A 22,364-nucleotide genomic window follows, 5' to 3' on the forward strand; every position below is an offset into this window, starting at 1 on the left:
GCATAAGAAAAAGCATATAAAAAAGCAGGATACCAAATGACAGGAAAATCAGAAAACTTGCTCAGCAATTGTTAGAACAAGAAGTCCAATTTTTGTTAGGAACAGCTTTCTGGGCATGGCACCTGCTTAAAATCAGCGTTAACATTATAGTTCTAATTGTTCTGGAGTAAATTTTAAAACTATGAAAATAAATTTCATATTTCTTGTTTGTGTCTGACACTTGTGGTTGGTTTAACAGACTTATTCTCAAATTCCATTCCTGATAGTGTGTGTATGTGTGCATGTGAACAGTAGCTCAATTTCAGAGAATTCAAAATGAATGGAGACTCAAGTCATTGTAAATTCTCTATAGAGAATTACTTGGTCTAGCCCTCACAGTAATCATAACAATAATGGTATTTACCCCTGAGCCATTCCTTTATGATCCCAAACTGAAGCAACTTGATCTCAAAGATATATTTTTGGGCTTGAATAACTTTTTCAAGTTTAAGTTGTATCTGCGTAATAAAAGTCAATCACTCTCATCTTAAGAAAAATGTCATTGCTACCATAAAACTTTCATCCTTTCCAAGAGGATAAATAAATATGATTCCATAGTGAGAGAACATCTTGAGAAAAATGAAGCTATTTACAAATATTATTTTCTTTCCTCATACATTTCTTTATATTACATTTATTTTTATATTTTTTAAAAATTGAATCACCTTGAGATACAGAATTACAAAGTTGCTTATAGTTGAGTTTCAGTCATACAATGTTCCATCAACCTTCTCTTCATCAGTGGATATTTTCTCTAACCAATTTCCTTAGATTTCCCATGGTAGTCTTCCTTCCTTTGTTCCCTCCTTCCTTCCTTTTATCTTTTGTTTTTTTCTCCTTCCTTCCTTCCTTCCTTCCTTCCTTCCTTCCTTCCTTCCTTCCTTCCTTCCTTCCTTCCTTCCTTCCTCTTCTTTCTTTCTCTTTCTTTCTTTCTTTCTTTCTTTCTTTCTTTCTTTCTTTCTTTCTTTCTTTCTTTCTTCTTTCTTTCTTTCTTTCTTTCTTTCTTTCTTTCTTTCTTTCTTTCTTTCTTTCTCTTTCTTTCTTTTCTTTTTTTTCTTTCTTTCTTTTCTTTCTTTCTTTCATTCTTTCTTTCTTTCTCTTTCTTTCTTTCTTTCTTCTTTCTTTCTTTCTTTCTTTCTTTTTCTTTCTTTCTTTCTTCTTTCTTTCTTTCTTTCTTCTTTCTTTCTTTCTTTCTTCTTTTTCTTTCTTTCTTTCTTTCTTTCTTCTTTCTTTCTTTCTTTCTCTCTCTCTCTCTTCTTTCTCTTCTCTCTCTCTCTTTCTTTCTTTCTTTTCTTTTCTTTCTTTCCTTTTTCTTTCTCTTTTTTCTTTCTTTTTTCTTTCTTTCTTTTCTTCTTTCTTTCTTTCTTCTTTTTCTTTTTCTTCTTTCTTTCTTCCCTCTATGTTTACTTTATTTTCTTCCTTCTCTCTCCTCCTCCTCCTTTTCATCATCATCTTTCTTTTCTCTTCCTTTATCTTCATTTTCTTCTCCTTCTCCTCCTCCTTCTCCTCCCTTGTTCTTGTTTTCCTCCTCTTTCTCCTTCTCCTCCTCCTCTTTCTCCGTTACATCCTCCTCCTCTTTGTCTTCTTCGTCCTTCTTCTCCTTCTTCAGAGTTAACATTCCAAATATCATGGTCATAATGGTTCCTTTTTGTCCTAACTGTACTCCCCAGTCTTTATGGAAAACTTCCTACCATAGTCCAGCTCCTCACCCTTAGGTTTTTATTGTCTTTCAGTATTATTCTTATACTGTGTGTTTTGTTTTTCATATCCCATATAATGTGTGCCATCATTTTATGTCTGTCCTCTACTTTGGCTTATTTAACTTATCATGATTCTCTTCATGTATATCCATGCCATACAAATTTTATGATTGCATCCCCTTTTCTCAGTGGTGCATAGTATTCTATTGTGTAGATATCCCATAGTTTATTTATCTACTCATCTGTCCTTAGACACTTGAGTCACTTCATTTCTGGATATTGTGAGTAGTGTTGCTATAAACATATATTTCTTTATGGAGTGCATATATGCTTTTATTGCATTTTGTTTATAAATCCTAGAATATATTCTCAGAAACATTATAGTTGGTTCAAATGTAAGCTCAATTTCTAGGTTATTTTTTAGGACTATTTCTATCATTTTTCAAGTGGTTAGATTAGTTTATATTCTCATCATCAGTGAATGAGAGTTTCTTCCCACATACACACCAGCATTGGTTGTTCAGGGTATTTTTTTAATATGTAGCAGTCTTTGTGAGCTCACACATTTATTTCTATTAAATATAATATATGTTTGGCAACCAAACTGTTGATATGTGTTTTATACATAAAGCATTCTAATACTACACTATCCTTCAGAGTGTCTACTTCTCTTTACTATTGTTCCAGCCTCACACCACCACCACACCACCACTCAAGCTTCTCAACTAAAACTCTCTGTAGCCTTTGGGCATTTTTATAATCCTACTATGTTTCTTCATATAATAATGAGAGAAATAATTCTTTATTTCCTTCTGAGACCTTCACTCAACATAATATATTCTAGAACCATTCATGTAGCTAGCAGCAAAATTGCATTAATTTACCTTGGGTTTTGTTTTGGGGCCACACTGGCATTGCTCAGGGATTCTGGCTATGTCCTAAAAAAGATCTCTTGATTGGCTCATGAACCAAAAATGGCATGCTGGAGATTTATACCCCATTAACTGCATGCAAGGCAATTAATTACCTTACCCATTGTATAGTCACTCTGGCCCCTTCATGAATTCATCTATTTTTAAAATTGTGGATTGTTCCATTGTCTTTTTGTACCTGATTTTACTAAAGTATACTTACCAAAACTCAAGGTGTACCCATTTGTTTAATATTTATATGCAGCGAGGCTTAAACAGAAAAAGTCTTGGCCTGTAAATTTGTAATAATTTTATAATAAATTTTATAAAAACATAAAAATATTATGAAATGTTATTTAAAATATAATAAAACAATTGTTTTTATGTTAAAATAGACCTGATTTTGTATTTTTCTTCTTCAGTATTGCTTGTTTCCATTTCTTTGTCTATTATAGCTCTTTTCTTTTATGCCAGCTTTAATAATTTTTTATCCCCTGAGTAAATATAGAACCTCCTGAAAATATGGTTTTGCTTTTGAGAACAGCAAAGAAAACATGAATAATCCAATAACTCTAAAGAAGAAAGAATGTTTTTTTTTGAAGGCAAATAAGGGCTAGAGGAGATGTCAGAAGCAACTCTTGCAAAGACAGAAGGAATGCAGATATGTCATAATTTTATTTCCTAGTTATGACAGTGATTGAAATGCAGATACAAGGAATTACGTTTCTAAAATACATGTATAGATAATATTAACAATATTAAAATATTAAATGAATGCAAGTAATGTAAATTAGAAATGATCAGGATACATATTTTAATGATGCTAAATGTTTGTCTAGCAGCAATTCATTATTGGAGCAGAGGTATAAATCATATATAATTTTTATAATATAATTTAGAGACTAGTTAGTTGTATCTTCTCAACTTTGGCATTCTTTTGCAAAGTATGTTTTTCAAAGAGATGAGTTGCGCAGTTTCCTTAGTTAATACTGTCTGCATTTTTCTGTCCTCATTTTGTTTTAGATCTCAAAATGTTCCATGAAAAAGTCTCAGTTGGTCAATAACTTTTAAAATGTTAGTTTAAAAATATCAATGATGTGCTCACTTCAGCAACACATATACTAAAATTGGAATGATACAGAGAAGATTAGCTATGCCTCTGCACAAGGATGACACACAAATTCGTGAAGTGTTCCATATTTTAAAAAAAATATCAATGCTATTTTTTCATTTACTTGATGTGGAAACTTGAGATTGTCATTGACTTTATCATTCTTCACAGTTATATTTTTAAAATTTATAATTACACTTTTTACAAGTTCATGTCATTTGTAGTAGAAAATTATAATACAAACCACAGTTCAATAATTAGCATCAGAGACACCAACAATTGTACAGTGTTAGGGTGCCTGCTAGCCTTGCACATATTTGACAAGGGTATTATCCTCATATTCTTCCAGGTATAATTTCAGAGTGCAGAGCCAAGAGTAACTCTTAGTCAATAAATTGTTTTCAGTTGGTGGTTCATTTATTTTCAACTTTAAAATACTTTTGTAAATAAAATCTTGAAATTCTTTAACTCTATCTTTAAACTTCAGGACTCAGTCATTACCCTGTTCTGTTAAGAGGGTAGACTTTGAAATATGCTGTCTATCCCTTAGTGTGTGATCCAGGAGTGAGAATTGAACACTAATGGATGTGGCTCCAAACATAACAATTACAAAACATTAAGTGCTAGTTAAAGGCATTTTTATGTCCTGACTATTTTCTTTAAGGTAGGAGTCTGAGTTGGACCATTTGGGTTGTGAATTGTGCCTTCAGCCTTATGCATGGCTTTGTTCTGACCTTAACCAGCAATTACTTCTCAATGAAACCCTGCAATGTCTTTCTCAAGTACTTGTACTTTAACCACAAATTAGCTAGTTTAAAAGTTACGGGGTTAATCTTTATCTATATTACCTTCAATGTAAGCACTTATTGTTCCCTTAAGCAGTTTATAGTTAAAAAAAAACTTAGAGAAGTGAATTTCCTTGCCTGAATCCATGAAGATCCATGGTGTCTTGACATTTCATTAAAGATTTTTTGAAGATGTAAAGGATTTTTATGTTAAGCGAAGATGATAAAACAGCCTGCTTTATCTAGAGAATCACCCACACTTACATCACACTTAACAGTGTGTCTTTTAGCCAAAGGATATACTCAAACCATTCACCTCAGACTTTATCTATTGTCACAATCTTAAAATACTGCACTTTTGATCAGAATACTCTTGGATTCAGCATAAAATTTTGTGATAGCCTCAGCTTCTTGGAACATCTATGCTTCTACTCAAGGGGTCAATAAATAGTGGCAGACTTAAACATATATGGTGAAGTGATATCTTTTGGTGAAATGGTAAAGCCTATTTTGTTCATTTTGTTACTTACCTAAATCACATGCAAGTATGATGAAATGCCTTTTAGTTTGATCATTTTAGCATGATAAAAGTTACACAAATGTCTCTAAATATTTAAGATAAATTTTCATAAATTTTAAAAGTGAAATGGTTATGTATGAAGTCTTAAATGAGTTCATGTGGTAAATATTTTATTAAGAGAAATAGTTAATTTATTCATCTTTGGTTTATTGCATATGGAATAAAATTTTTACTTTGCAGCTTTTTCAGAATCATGTAAACTATTCTAAACAGTATGGAAATAAAAAATAGAGACACGTCAGATGAATAACCAAGTGTATTCATACTTGATTTTCTTTTCTCTGCAGCCCATCAAATAAGTTCTTAAAAACATTTGATTCAAGAAAAATGAAAGACATTCTTGCAATAATAATTTTCAGACACAAAAGAGAAAAGAGCTGGAAGTTCCAGTTCACCACAGGAAGCTCACCACAAATAGTGATGAGTTTAGTTAGAGAAATAACTACATTTTGAACTGTCCTAATGTATGAGGGAAATGGAGAGCCTGTTTAGAGTACAGGCGGGGGTCGGGTGGGGAGGAGGGAAACTTGGGACATTGGTGATGGGAATGTTGCACTGGTGATGGGGGGTGTTCTTTACATGACTGAAACCCAAACACAATCATGTATGTAATCAAGGTGTTTAAATAAAAAAAATAAAAAAGAAAAAAAAATGCAGTGAAAGTCATAGGTTTTACCTATATGACATTGTATAAAAAAACCCAAAACATTTGACTCATTTCTAAGCTACTTTTAGAGATGTGATAAGCCATTATAATAAAGTAAAAATGTAAATAAATTAATTGGAATATCTTATCTTGAAGAGGAAATCAGTGTTCTTGTCTGTGAACTTTTTACAAAACTGAATTATAAACTCAAATATATAATTAATCTACTTCAATAACTTTTTCATAAAGTGCATCATGTCTTTGCATAGTATAGTAAGAATTTACTATTCTGATTCAGATTTCTGTTACTGAGTATTATATTTAAAAATCAGAATTTTTAATACATGTGTGTTCGTTCTTGAACTTGAACCCAGGACTTTATATATATAAAACATGCACTCTTCCACTGAGTTAGCTCCCAGGATGGTGCAGAAGTCTTCCATACACCACAAAAGCACCAAGGGGAGAGTAAATGAACCTGAAAGGATTCTATAGTTAATCCCATGATAATATACTTCAAGGGTGGAGAAAACCTGTATCTCTTAGGCAAAGGAAATTCCTTTTCTAATGACCCCAATATTTACTGTGCATCTGCAGGAGGGAAAAAAAAGCACAAAACAATTTTTTATTATTATTTACTTATATATTTTTGGTTGATTTCATTGTTGTGTTTGGCTATTGAAGTGGATGTCTCCATTTATATTTATTTATTTATTTTATTTTATTTTCTTACGTGTTCTGCCACATTTTTTTTATCTCAATACCACGGCTTTTATATGGTGCTTACCCTTGTTTTTTGTTTTGTTTTGTTTTGTTTGTTTGTTTTTTTGGAATGCTCACTGGATATTTTATTTGACAGTTCTTTATGTATTGTTGTGGGGTGTTTCACCTTCTTTTTCCCCTTCATCTCTCAAACCAAGGATGAAAGCCTCTTGAAGGACTCTGCCCATTTCCAGAGTATCTGATTCTTTTTTTCTTTTTTTTCTCCAGGTTATTACTTTTCTCTTCTTCAAATAAAACTGCATAACTTGAACTATCTAGTCCCACCTCCCAATTGGGGGGGGAATAAGGGAGGTACCAAGACCAAATAGGTGTAAGACCACTAAGTAGTAAGCTAGGCACAGAGGGGACCACTTATTCTAGCAGCCCCAGGGGTAAGGGAAGAGGATATGGGAAGAAGGACAGGAACGGAGATGGAGGGAGGACAATTCGGTGATGGGAATTCCCCTGATTTTATGTTACTATGTACCTAAAATATTATTGTCAATGATATGTAAGCCATTATAATTAAAATAAAAATTATATTAAAAATAAGTTCTAGTAAAATATTTTTTAAAACAGCATTTAACATTTAGTTATCTTTAGCTTTACAAAAGAATTCTGTTTTGTGGAATAAGTTTTTCATAAATTGAAACTAGGAAACTGACTTGGAAATGTAAAATATTTTCCTGGCAAATGTGACCAGTTGGCTGGAGAATGCTGTACAAATTGAGAACTGTTGTGAACGTGGCATGAATGGGAGTTTGGTATGGGTGCCAAGTCAATGTAAGGAATGAAAGCTACATCCCACGAAGATGGTTTAGTGACAACCCTGGCTTTCAGCAAGTTGATGAAAAGCTTTATTATTCCAATTCTGCTGCAGTTGCAGAAATCCTTTTTGGGGTTAAGCTTCCCCCAGAGTATTACCTCATTTCCAAGTCTAAGTATCAAGTCCTGATAGATGGTATGAAATTGTTAAACCCTGTGAATTTTTTGAATGACCTTTTGAAATCATCTATATTCAAAAGAGTGATGTTAAGACACACAGATCATTCTGATTTATCTCACCTTCAGTCAAACTTGACAGGGAACAGGTAGGGGATATTGATTAGTATTGTCAGGTAATATGCATCTCTATATAATATAATTATTTGTATTACAAAACATATGTTTGGCATTGCACTCTCTTCTGGCCCCAGTTCAGTTGTTTTAAATCAATATGAACTAGTATAATGATAGATCTTTATGTAAGAACTTTGTACCAATTTTTTGTGTTAGTTTACCCAACTTCCTACAAAAGTCTTGATGTCACTTTCTAGATGAATATTGAAAAAAGTGGAGAAGTGAAATGAAACAGGTGGTCAATGGTAGCCTTGAATGAAATTAGGAGATGTTTATTTTTTGCTAGTATAAAGAAGGAAGAATTCCAGCTCAGTGCTATTTTTTTCTAAAAAGAGATCAAATAAATTTTTAGGTCTATGCATAGACTGGTAAATTAATGTCTTGTGCTTTTGTGATATAGTTCCTAAATATGTCTTACAATAATGGATTACAGTGATAATTTATTCCCATATATCAAGAATTTATAGAGTTTAATAGTAATGAGCCTTTTATTAAAATAAAATCTTTAAGCAACATGATTACAAGCATGATTGTAGTTGGGTTTTAGTAATAAACAGAACACCCCATTCACTACTGCAACATTCCCACCACCAATGCCCTTTCTCCCTCCTTCCCACCCCTGCCTGTATTTGAGACAGTCATTCTACGTCTCTCATTCCTTAAGATTGTTGTGATAGTTGTTATTGTAGTTATTTCCCTAACTGCACTCATCTCTTATCGTGGTGAGCTTCATATTGTGAGCCAGTCCTTCTGGCCCTCATCTTTATTGTCTGTGTCCTTAATTTTTCTTAAAACCCATCGATGAGTGAGACTATTCTGTCTATCTCTCTCCCTCTGACTTATTTCACTCAGCATAATAGATTCCATGTACATCCATGTATAGGAAAATTTCACAACTTCATCTCTCCTGACAGATGCATAATATTCCATTGTGTATATGTACCACAGGTTCTTTAGCCATTCATCTGTTGAAGGAAATCTTGGTAGGTCCAGAGTCTGGCTATTGTAAATAGCACTGCAATGAATATCGGTGTGAGGAAGGAGGTTTTGAATAATAACTTTATGTTCTAGGATATATCCCTAGAATGGTTTCCTGTTTTTTGAGGAATCTTCATATTGTTTTTCATAAATGCTGGAGTAGACGGCATTCCCACAATCAGTGAATAAGAGTTCCTTTCTCTCCACATCTCCACCAGCACTGATGGTTTTTGATCCTTGTGATGTGTCTCTGTGGCATGAGATAGTAATGAACTTTTTAAGTAATGTCATTAGTTGATTTAATATTAAATTCTAATTTTGGTGACTAGAGAGAGAGCATAGTGGTAGGGCATTTGTCTTGCACGTAGCTGACCCAAGTCAAACCTGGGTTCAATTTCCGGCATCCCATATGTTCCCTTGAGCCTGTCAGGAGTGATTTCTGAGCACAGGGCCAGGAGTAGCCTTTGAACACCACCAGGTGTGACTGCAAAACAAAACAAAACAAAAACAAAAATTGTAATTTTTAACATTTAAAAGGAACACATTACTTTTGATTACATTTTCATTTTTATTCATAATAATAAAATAAAATCACACTTCATTGATTTATTACTAGTGAAGGATTCCAAGAAAACAGCATCTGTGTTTATGTCTCATTTTGTCTACAACCAAATTCCTATCATTCTATCAAAATGATTCCTGTGCTCATTCTTCACACCTTTACTTACTATTTATCTCTGAAAATTAAAAATGTTTGTTTTTAATTATTTATTCATGTATTAAATTTAATATAAAATAGTTATATACTACACTAACTGCTACACACATGGAAACACTGATTCGATAGCACATTAGTCATCCTTAAGAAACGTCACATTTTAATTTCTTATCTTTACTCATGTGAATTACTTTCATTTTAGTTTATCAAAGATACTTTTAATATGGAGCAAGGTTTGTACATTAAAATCATAGTTTTAAATCCTATATGATGTCATGTAGAGTTTTGTCTTAAAAGATTCATTTAATGTTGGTTTTATGCTTATGTGAGAAATAGTTATCATTGGTTTAAAATTTTTGCTTTTTAGAGAGTTACCTCCTGAGTAGTGCTTAGGGGACCTAGAGACCACTCCCAGAAACACTAGGTAGCTGGAATACAAGACTCAATGTTCTGCCTCATACCACCAGGCCCAATTTATTGGTGCTCAGAGGTAACAAGGTTCATAAGTTGTGCTCAAGATTAGGTTGGGGTTTGGGTGGGGGCTGGTGGGAGGTCCAAGTCTTCAGGACAAGACTTTCACATTTTTAACTCTTTCTGATAAAAATACTTTTTTTATATTGGATATCTTTCCCAACTTCATTAACTGTTATATATTGTTCTTCCTCAACATAACTTATAAACATAGTATTTGTTAATTAATTTAGAATGAATCCAAATGAATGCCATTCCTTACCAGACAGATACACTTAAATCTTACTTTCTCTTTGGGTGATGTGTTAACTTTATAAGGCTTCTGATATCTTGCACATGAAAATTAGTTTTTTTGAAAATATTTGTAAAGGGACTGTTTACTTTTCTTCATGGTCTTTATAATGAGGTAGTTTTATCTCGTGAAGCACACTATTGATCCACATGTTAGTTTTTGCCTTTGCTTGAGCAAGTTTTACTTACCTATGACTAAAACTGATCAGGTTATTTACTTGTCTAAATAAATTTGTCTAAACCACTTGCTCCAAGACTCATTTAACATTCTCAAACTAACACGCCATATAGATTTAAACATTGCCCTTCCAAGTTCTTCTTTAATTTCATATTCTATGCCACTTAATTTTAGCTGTCATTTTTGACTCTAACCCATCAGTTTGTTCTTGACAGGCACACATGCATTTTTAGTATTATATTTTCTTTTAGGTTTTGGGTCAAACCTTGAGGTGCTCAGGGGTTATTCATAGCTCTGCACTCCGAAATTACACCTGGCAGGCATGGAAGACCATAGGATTCTGAGGATCGATGTTGGGTCAGCTGTTGCAAGGCAATGCTCTCCCTGCTATGCTATCACTCTGGCCCTCTTTATAGATATTTTAATGTCAAAATATCATTTATTGATTTCATTTCTGGAATATACAGTTCCTTATTTTGTATTTTCTTAATATTACTATAATATTACATTTAAAATATTACTCTGATGATATTCTATCCTTTTAAAGAGCTTGATTTACAACATTCTTCATAGCTTTGTTTTAGACAATACAATGTTCCAAACTGATCCCACCACCAGTGTCAACTTCCCATGATCGTTGTTCCTAAGACCATTGTACACCTTAACAATGTGGAGTAAAATATTTGACTTTCCTCATGTGATAAGAAAATCTCTCATAAAGAATCTATACTGAAAATAATTATATTAAGACATACTTCTGAATTTTCTTTAATATTTGAGTCACAAAATGTCTAATTACATTTGTCATACATTAAGCAAAAGTACTATATGATTTAATTGTATTTTAAATAATATAAATGCTTTTTAGTTTTCAAATATATGTTTACTAAAAGGGTACTTTAGTATGTTCAATGCCTTATTGATTATGTAATAGTTAATTGTCTAATACTAATAGAGTAATGGTCTAATAATGATCATTGCTCAGTACATGTGGCCATTATATTATATTGATTGTTTATAATATGTTTCATATTTGACTGTGGCATTCATACCATGTTTGTTCAATTGTCTAAGCTAAATTATTATTTCTATTTTTTAAATTATAAATAGCACTTAAAGGGAGTTGAAATTCTTATAAATTCAAAATACTAAAAGTACTTTTTCTTATTCTGAGATAGTAACAACTCATAAAGATCTGAATTCACCTGCTTTTTACTGACTTTGTTGAGAAATATTTTTTCTACACTGTAAACTTCTTGAAAGTTAGTGAAATCATATAATATTTATTTTCTTTATTTCTTATGTGAATGAGTGAGATAGTTCTTGTATTATAGTCTTAAAAATAAGTAATTATTTGTAATTAGGGCTTCAAGCTCTGATGTTGAAAAACCACAAGACTAAAATATTTCCACATCAATTTTTACTTTTTTTTTTTTGCTTCAGTTTTAAGCATCAAACATATATCCTTTCCTTAAAGGTAATTGTTTATAATCCTAAAGTCAAGAAGTCCTTATATTTAAGAAATGTTAACACTTAATAATAAAGCGTTATTTCTTTTTTGTTTGTTTGTTGGCCACTCCTGGCATTGCTCATGGCTTACTTCTGACTCTGCTCAGGATTATTCCTCCTGTTGCTGGGAGACTATATGGTGTATATGGGATCAAACCCAGGTTTTCTCACCATACTATTAATCTGAACCAGGGTTAATTTTTCTTAAACTCTTTTCCCAATTTACAAACAATAAAAATATTTATAACACTAATTTTATGTTTTCGATTTAACAGTGAAAGCTTTTCAACAAGTGATTTTAGTGTTTTTCTTAACATTAAAAAATGATCACAGAGGGCTGGAGACATGGTAAGACATTTGATTTACACTTGACCAAACCAAATTTTTAATCCCTGGCACTTCATATGGTCACTCTAACCCTACCAGAAGTGATTAGAGTACTGAGCCAAGAATAACCCTGTGTATCATTGATATGCACCCAACAAAAACAAATAACACAAATGTTGATTGGGAGAAAAAAAATTAAAGAAAATTAAAGAAACAGTTCAAAGTTTCACTGCTAGCTTAAAACTGAGCTGAGAGTTAAACAAGAGTATATTGCTGAATTATCCTAATGACACCTACTTTTGGTTCTTTCAATAATAAGAAAATTTTTTCATGAAAAATTTTTAATAGTTGACTGTTTTTGCTATTAACAGCTTGATAAGTAAGAATTAATTCACTTATCTTCTTGCTGCATAAAAGTGATGGGAGTGTTAAGAATAGTAACACCAGGGGAAAAAGACAGAAATGGCTGGGGGCCTGCCAAGCCTCCCAGCACTCCCCAGGCTAGGAAGAAGGCCTCAGATATGGGGCCTCGCCAAACCCCATACCTGGCAAGAACCGGCCTCCAGAATCAGAGGAAACCGGAAGCCAGATATCTGCCCACCCTCCTCTCCATGCACCTCCCTTCTGGAGTACAGAGGAAGCCTGAGGACCCCTAAGATTCCACCTTAACCTACTTCTGGCCATCTGAGCTGGTACCCAGGGAAGGCCTGGAGTGCAGCTGAGAAAGAGGGAGATGGCTGGGGGCTTGCCACGCCTCCCAGCACTCCCCAGGCTAGGGAGAAGTTCTCTGGCATGGGGCTCCCCAAACCCCATACCTGGCAAGAGCTGGACTCCAGAATCAAAGGGGAAACAGGAAACCAGATGTCTACCTGCCCTCCTCCCCATGCACCTCCCCCCTGGAGTACGGAAGAACAGGGGAAGCCTGAGGACCCCTAAGAGTCCACCTGAACCCACTTCTGGCCATCTGAGCAGGCACCCAGGGAAGGCCTGGAGTCAGGGGAAAAAGACAGGTACAACTGGAAGTGTTAAGAATTTATGTAAATATATACCTAAAATATTAATGTCAACAATATGTAAGCCACTATGATCAAAATAAAAATTATATTATTAATAAAAAAAAAAGAATAGTAGCACCAATGACTAGCATTTGTTGAGTGTCCGCTGTGATCTTCACAAGTATCATTCAACTTGATCCTCACTTCCACCAATTAATAACTATAATTTATTGTAAAGTAATTAATCCTGATAGGGCAACTTAATTGCTCATGACAATATTTCAGAGTAAAGACTGAAGCCAGATTATTTTAATATATTCTACATTTATTTATATTCTACTTTATTTCATACTACGTAGCCACTGGTGAACATCAGCACTGAATGCACCATTTTTTATAATGACTGGCTTCATGAGTTGCTATAAAACTATGATATGAAAATGAAGTATAGTTTAATTAGTTGCCTTTGCATCAATTTCCATGTGTTTTATGAAGGACACTTGTGTTTCTGTTATGCTAACAAAAATGCATTTAGTAAGAATTGTTTTACAAAATCATATGCACATTAATACATATCAAGTTGGCATGATAGATAAAGGGTAATATGTGACGTATACATATAATTTTGAGAAATTATTAGAATTAACTTAGTTGGTTTTAACTGCTATTTCTATTAAAATACAAAACAAATTATGGTGCAAATAGTCTGAATAAGTACTGGACTATAACCTATGAATGACAGAGGTCCTGATTCCATCATAGGTACCACATGGTTGCTCTCATGAGTATTGCCAGAAGTGGTCCATGAGCAATGATGTAAGAATAGTCTTTAAAATGAATTTAACCCATCAAATGCTCCAATGAACAATAAAGAAAGCAAAGAAGCTATTGCTTGCATTGTGCTACTTTAAAAAATATTTTCTAGTTATAATATCTATGAATTCATATATAAGTGGTTACTTATAGATAACTGATAGATTATAATTAATTATTTAGAGAAATGTTTTTTCTTTTTATTTCAAAATATCAATTTATGTTGATATCAGAAATTGCAAGCTATCCATCCTAACCTGGAAGCATTATGTATTCTATGTGTATAAAAAATGGCTATTTTATGATTGGTTGAATTCAATGAAAAAATTTAAAAAATCATAATTTACAAATAACTTCAGATTATCAATCTTTTTAAATTTAACAGCAGTATTGTGCTGTTAATTTGAGAAAAAATTAGAATATATACTATAATTAAAGCTTTATGAGCATGTATATACATCTGTTTAGATGTGTGCTTTTAAGTAAGATTATAGTAAGATAAAATACAACTTTGTTACAGTGTACATTGAAAAAACAAAATGGTTCTGCGAAAGACTATGGTGTTTATTTGCTATGGAAACTTTGATAAGCTAATTATGTTCACACTTAGCTAGATTTCCTGAAAATGAATAAAAATAGTGTTCTTACTGTTGCCTTGCATGCAGCTGACCCAGGCTGAATCCTCTGCAATCCATATGGTCCTCTGAGCTTGCCAGGAGTTATTTCTTACTGAAGTACCAGGAATAAGATCTGAGCACTTGCTGATTGTGGCCCAAAGCCAAAATAAAACATAAGATGAATATGTCTGAGCAGCCAAACATGGATGGGTAAACATAAATGAACTCTTGTAATGACTGTCTACTAGAAAGTCTGAGGAAATTTGTACAATATGTTAGGTAAAACATAGATATGACTGGGTAAAAATAGATATGTTGGGTAAAAATACTCAAGGAAAAACAGTTTTCTAAATAGAATAACAATCTGCACACAGAAACAACCAAATTCAAATAAAATATGAGTTATAGAATCTCTGATCATGCCTATTCATATCAAAGCTGAAAAATTGTTTTATCAATGCACATTTATTCAGGGTATTCTAATCTTTAGATAGTATTATATGTATATAAGATCCAGTGAACCATAAATGGCTTGATTTAGCCTCATTTGTATTGATAATGTGTTAAAAGAAAAACAGACATTATCAGTCAATAGATAAATTAATATATGTAAAGTACAACTATGAAAATAAAATAAAAATAAAACATTTTAGGATGTGTATGAAAAAAAGCATCATCTAATTGGGAGGTCGAATGTTCTTTTCTGAAATTTGAAGTGCTGAGTTAAGCCCATAAATGTCAACATCTTTGTAAACATCTTATGTGCTACAATTTTTAAAAGAATATAAGAGAGCAAGAAGGGAAAATAAGGTTATTTGAATTTTTCACTCACAAATTGAAAAAAGATAGGTAGCTAGAGATTAAAGAAAATAAACATCTGAAGATAGTCAAATTAGAAAAGTAGTATGAAACAATGTGAGTACTAAATATTGAAAGCTTTATCTATCTATCTATCTATATATATATATTAGTAGCACTATCATGTTATTCTATATTGTATTTCTAGGTTTGAGAACACTAAAATAAATAAATTTTCCCAGAGAATATGATCCTATTAGAGCTAGAAATTGAATACAGATAGAATCTTAAGCAATGTATTATATACTCAATTTTGTGGTAGACTCAAAACCTGAATTTATTTTTATTCCAGGTGTATTTTTTTAATACTAATGAAATGCAATAACCTTTGTTGTGTTGACATTTTGGGTAAGTTCTCTAGCATTTGTGAGGAGTAATCACTGAGTCAAAAGAGGAATAACTGGAGGGCCAGTGAGATGGTTATAAATAAGATGAAAGGCAGTTCTTAACACGTTAAATGTGGGAGAGAACAGAGACTTCTGTATGAAGTATATGTATGAAATATATATGTATGTATCTGTATACACATGTGTATATGTATGAAATGTGAAAATTTGTATGATCAGTTTCATGATGAATCTATTGAGGAAAGATGTGAGAAAGAGATGCTAATGAGGCTCAGATTAATGAATGGGAGCTAAAGGGAAAGTAAGACTAAAAATCAGGTAACCCTGAATGGGGAAAATGGCTCAGTTTAATTTTCATATTGCTGGGTGTTATTCAAAGCATGTAAATGTTGACACGAAGCCAGATGAATATATAGATCAAGAGTTCAGAGAAGATCACTTGGCTGGAAGTACTGAATTGTGAGTCATTTGTGTATAGTTGGCACTTGAAAATGTAGCATGAAATAAATTGCCTAAATTGACATAAATCTATATAAATCTATATGGATAAATATAAAACATGTCAACAGATAATGTTGGTATAACTATATTTATAAAATAAAATTTTTGTGAATTTTACAAATATAATCAAATATATTTTTAAAGAAAATATGTATTATGTTTAATAGGTATAATCAAGGTCATAACATATATGTTAATACATGAGCATACATATTTGTGTATATATGATTATGACTTTTGAAAATATTTATTTTTATTCTTTTTTATCTTTATTTAAACACCTTGATTACAAATATGATTGTAGTTGGGTTTCACTCATGTAAAGAACAATCCCTTTTACCAGTGCAACATTTCCATCACCAATGTCCCTCATTCATGCACATTGTTATGATGGTTCTCAATGTAGTTATTTCTCTACCTGCACTCATCACTCTTTGTGGTTTCATGCGTGAACTGGACATTCCAGCCCTCCTCTCTTTGTCTCTGAGAATTATTATAAAAATGTCTTTCATTTTTCTTAAAACCCATATTCTGAGACTATTCTGAGTTTATCTCTCCCCTGTGACTTATTTCACTCAGCATAATAGATTCCATGTACATCCAAGTATAGGAAAATTTTATGACTTCATCTCTTCTGATGGCTGCATAATATTCCATTGTGTATATGTACCACAGTTTCTTTAGCTATTCATTTGTTGAAGGATATCTTGTTGTTTCCAGAGTATGGCAATTGTAGATAGCTCTGCAATGAATATAAGTGTGAGGAAGAGATTTTTGTATTGTATTTTTTTGTTCATTTTTTGTGTCACACCTGGCCATGCTCAGGGGTTACTCCTGGCTCTAAGCTCAGAAGTTGCTCCTGGAAGGCTCAGGGGACCATGTGGGATGCTGGGATTTGAACCACCGACCTTCTGCATGCAAGGCAAATGCTTTACCTACAAGCTATCTCTCCAGCTGTATTGTATTTTTGTGTTACTAGGGTATATCCCTAGGAGTGGTATAACTGGATCATATGGGAGCTCAATTTCTAGCTCTTGGAGGAAACTCCATATCACTTTCCATAAAGGTTGAACTAGATGGCATTCCCATCAGCAGTGAATAAGAGTTTCTTTCTCTTCACAGCCCAGCCAGCACTGCTTATAGCCATTCTTTGTGATGTGCACCAATCTCTGTGGCGTGATATGGTATCTCATAGTCGTTTAGATTTGAATCGCCCTGATGATTAGTGATGTGGAGCATTTTTTCATGTGCCTTTTGGCCATTTGTATTTCTTCTTTGTCAGTGTCTGTTCATTTCTTCTCCGCATTGTTTGATGGGATTAGATGTTTTTCTTGTAAAGTTCTGTCAGTGCCTTGTATATTTTGGATATTAGTCCTTTATCTGATGGGTACTGGGTGAATAGTTTCTCCCACTCTGTGGGTGGCTCTTATATCCTGGGCACTATTTTCTTTGAGATGCAGAAGCTTCTCAGCTTAATATATTCCCAACTGTTGATCTCTCCTTTCACTTGTTTGGAGAATGCTGTTTCCTCCTTAAAGATGCCTTTAGTCTCAACATCATGGAGTATTTTACCTACATATTGTTCTATATACCTTATGGTATCAGGTCTGAAGTAAAGGTCTTTAATCCATTTGGATTTTACCTTCGTACATGGAGTTAGCTGGGGGCCAAAATTTGCTCTTTTGTGTCTAACCAGTTGTTCCAACATCAGTTGTTGAAGAGGCTTTCTATGCTCCATTTAGGATTTCTTACTATTTTTCAGGAGCAAGTTTTTTTTAGCTTTATATTATTTTTTGCTGTTAATGTTTCATCAGATTGTAGTATTATTGATAACTCAGAAAAATAATTAAGGTATACTTGTGATATTATGCATATTTTTACATTAAGAAAAGTTCTCATAATCAAGTTAATTAACACATTTATTACTTCAGTTTTCCCTTTTGGGGATGAGAACATTAAAGTTACACTCTAAAAACATTTTAGTTATACAGTAAATTATAAACTATAGTAACCATTAATATTTATTATTATTTGTACTTATTATTATTTATATTTACTACATTTTGAGTATTATACATATGAAAACACATCAACTTGTGAAATCTATCAACTCAACTTTGTTATTTTATATTTTTGATTCTACTAAGTAAAATCAAGCTTAGAATTCATCTTCGAATTATCTCACTTAGCATAATGTGCTTATAATTCAAATTTTATTTTAAAGGTATTTTTATGTTAGTGGGAAATTATGATATTAAGTGTTTTCAGCATTAAAAAATCTTCAGAACTATGCACCAATATCTAAATATATAACATGTATTCACCACTAAAAGTCAAGTTTGTTTTACATCTTGGAATTTTCCTATTATTCAGTTTTATAACTCACTTCACATGCCCTACTGGTAAACACTATTTTATTGTTTTGTCTTGTTTGTTTATAATTTATTGGGTTACACCTAGTAGTGCTCAGGGCTCACTACTGACTCTGTATTTTGAGGTCACTCTGTCAGGACACAGTGGTTCAAGATATGTTGCCAGACCTAATCATGGACAACCAATTACAAGGCAAATGCTTTATCCATTGTACTATTGCTATAGACTTATTTTATTTTAATTTAATAGGCCAAATTATAATGCATTGTATATATGTAGGTATGTATGTGATATGCATATTATATAATTCATTACATATAAAGATAGTTATTCTATGGCATAGTATATGTATTTTATATGAACACATGTTATATATAATTATTATCTGTATACTTACTTATACACAAGCATATTATTAAGCATATATGTATATTTATTTATATATTAAATATATTTATATGTCCAGAGCACTGTAAAGGACTTCCTTTATATATTTTAGGAAATTTTTAATTTCAAGTCATACATCCTAGTCTTTAATCCAATTTCAATGGATTAAGTGCAGAATGAGTGAAAGAGTTCTGATTTCTTCTTTTGCACCTGTACATTCACTTTTCCTAGAAAAAATAATTGAAGAGACTGGTGTTTTTGAATATATATATCAGACACAAGCTTTTTTGGGAGGCAGGGTCACACCTGTAATCATTGCTCAGGGATAATCTTGACACTGCACTCAGGAATTACTCTGTCAGGCTCCAGAGATCATATTGGGATTCTAGGGGTCAAATTCGGGTCTGCTACAAGCAAAGCAAATGCATTACCCACTGTACTATCAGGCCCAGCCTCAGCACATACAAGTTTTATTTCATATTTTAAATTATTAGATTAATGGACTTATTTATGGGCACTAATATCTATTCCAATGATGTCTATTTATTATGCTAATATTACATCCTTAAGTTGACTTCAAGTGTTTAAATTCTTTAAACTTTCATAATTGGATGGCTATAGTTATTTTTCTTTTTGAAGATTTTTTTCTGCATTTGGGTTATAAACTTTTCCACATTACACTTAAGATTTAAAGAAAATTTATTTTGTACACACCCAGTGGTTCTTAGGACTTATTCCTTGTTTGAACTCAAGGATTACCCCTGGTAGTACTGAATGTCTATATGGGTTCCTGGGGATTGAATTTGGCTTGGCCCCTTGCAAGGCAAGCACCCTGCTTGAAGCGCTCTATCTCTGTGGTCCTTCAGAAATTTATTTCTAATTTCTGTAAACTGTTCTTGGAAGTTTGATGGTAACTTTATTGGATCTCTAGAATGCTTTGGGTAGTTCTAGATTTTGACAATACTTATTCTTCCAATGTGTGACTATAGAACAGTGTTCCACTTATTTGTATTTTCAAATTCTTCCCATGTTTTGTCATTTTTGTCATACATATTATGCATGTAATGTATTTTGATTATAATTATTTGCAATATATTATTATTTAAAATTTTTTATTTGATAAAAATTACTTTCATAAGTTTTGTTTCTAATAAATTATTAGGATATAGAAAGAGCAACTGATGACTAGAGTTGTGTGTGACTCTATGGTGAAGAACATGTCTTGAATGTATGAGATTGATGTGTGATTTTTCAAAATCTATATTTTTCAAAAATTGAAACTGATATTTGTATGTTGAATGTGTATTTGGTTCTTACCCAAATGTGTTAATGTTGTTTGTGTTTTAAATAGGTATTCACCTCTTTACCAAATTTATTGGCTCTAATATCTTTGGTTGAGTCTTTAGAATTTTCTTTACAAATATAGTATTGCTTCTTTTCAGAGAAAGTTTTATGTCCTCCTTTTTAATTGTGATACTTAAATTTTTCTTTTTTTATTTTAAAATTTATTTATTTATTTAGGGTTTGGGGCCAAACCCACAATGCTCAGGGGTTACTCCTAGATCTGTGCTCAGAAATTGCTCCTGGCATCCTTGGGAAAACATATGGGATGCCGGGAACTGAACCCTGGTTCGTCCTGGTCAGCCATGAATAGGGCAAATGCTCTACCACTGTGCTATTGCTTTGACCCATGCTGTTAATTTTTTCTTGCCTAGTATTCTTATTTAGCATTGGCATCAAGATAATGTTAATTTTGGGGTGGAGAGATAGCATGGAGGTAAGGTGTTTGCCTTTCATGCAGGAGATCATTGGTTAGAATCCAACGTCCCATATGGTCTCCTGTGCCTGCCAGGAGCAATTTCTGAGCATGGAGCCAGGAGTAACCCGAGTACTGCCGGTTGTGACTCAAATACCTCAAAAATAAAGAGATAATTTTAATTTTATTGCATTCGTTTGGATTACTTAAGAATAAATAATATGGGCCCAGAGAGAGAGCACAGCGGCATTGCCTTGCAAGCAGCCGATCCAGGACCAAAGGTGGTTGGTTCGAATCCCAGTGTTCCATATGGTCCCCCGTGCCTGCCAGGAGCTATTTTTAAGCAGACAGCCAGGAGTAACCCCTGAGCACCACCAGGTGTGGTCCAAAAACCAAAAAAAAAAAAAAAAAAAAAAAGAATAAATAATATATATTAAATATTTTAAAATAATAAAGGCCCAATTTGCTTCTATTTTTTATATATTTTAAGAGTAGTTTATATGTATTTTTCAGTGTTTAAAGTTTATAAGCAACATAATTCTGGACATTCTATTCTTGACAGGTGATTAATTACTGACTAAACCTTCTTCGTTTAGTCAGCTAAAATTTCCCTTTCTACAAGTTGGATTCTTCCTAGGTCACATGCTTATAGCTATTTATCTGCTTCATCTATGAAAGTATTTTTAAATATTCAGAAAGTACAATAAATTTAAGCATGTGTGCTTTAAAAATGTCATGATCTTTACAAACCAAATTGGTGAAAATCAAATTTTTTTTCTAAAATTCTTTTTAAAAGAGATACTGTCTTTTTAAACAAGTAACTGTCTTATTCTTTTATTTTCTTGCCATCTATAATTAAAATCTACTTTATGTCATTCTACCATATCTTCTTCAAATTTTTAGTTGTCAAGTATCAAGTATTCCATTTGATAACAATGTTGGTTCTTATCATTAATACTTAAATTCAGTTTCACTTATTCAAACAAACAACATATACTACTAAACATCATTTAGAATGATATCAGGCAGTTGTCTGGTTGGAAGTTTAATGTCATGATACATTCAGCAATATTCTGGCTGTTGGTAAGGTTGACTCATAACTATTTTATCACAATTATGTGTTGTGTTCTCTATATTTTAGGGATAATCAAATAATAATAAAATAATTCAAATAAATCAAAATAAATTCAAAATAAATCACAATAAAATAATCAAAGTTTTGATTATTTATTATTGTGAATAATTTATTTATAAACTCAAGTAAAAGCATAATATTTTATTGTAAAATAATATAATGTATATTATATTATTGTGTAAATATATGAGTTTACACTATATAATTATTTGTATAATTTGATACATTTTAGAAAGACAATCAGATAGAATAATCATGACTATTTGCTAAATTTTGACTAAGAAAATTTAAAATTTGTTTCTCATGTGATTCTGTTTTCAGATAAATAAGTTAAAACAGAAACTACATTTTTTTATAATAATAATTTTTATCTTGACCAACGTGTATTACATATCTTTCACAGTAATATTTTAGGTACATATTGACATTGAATCAGGGGAATTCCTATCACCAAAAA

General features: G+C 32.3%; 1 protein-coding gene and 1 non-coding gene across 3 annotated transcripts in view; both read left to right on the top strand.

The window, feature by feature from the left end:
• DPP10 (dipeptidyl peptidase like 10) overlaps window positions 1-22,364 on the top strand; it is a 671,116-nt gene that overhangs the window by 44,163 nt on the left and 604,589 nt on the right. The window lies entirely within an intron of this gene.
• On the top strand, window positions 3,748-3,854 carry LOC126010672 (U6 spliceosomal RNA). The gene has a single exon (XR_007496688.1). It is a non-coding gene; the product is annotated as a U6 spliceosomal RNA (small nuclear RNA).

Source organism: Suncus etruscus, chromosome 5 (genome assembly GCF_024139225.1).
Source record: "Suncus etruscus isolate mSunEtr1 chromosome 5, mSunEtr1.pri.cur, whole genome shotgun sequence".
In the NCBI taxonomy this organism is placed as follows: Eukaryota; Metazoa; Chordata; class Mammalia; order Eulipotyphla; family Soricidae; genus Suncus; species Suncus etruscus.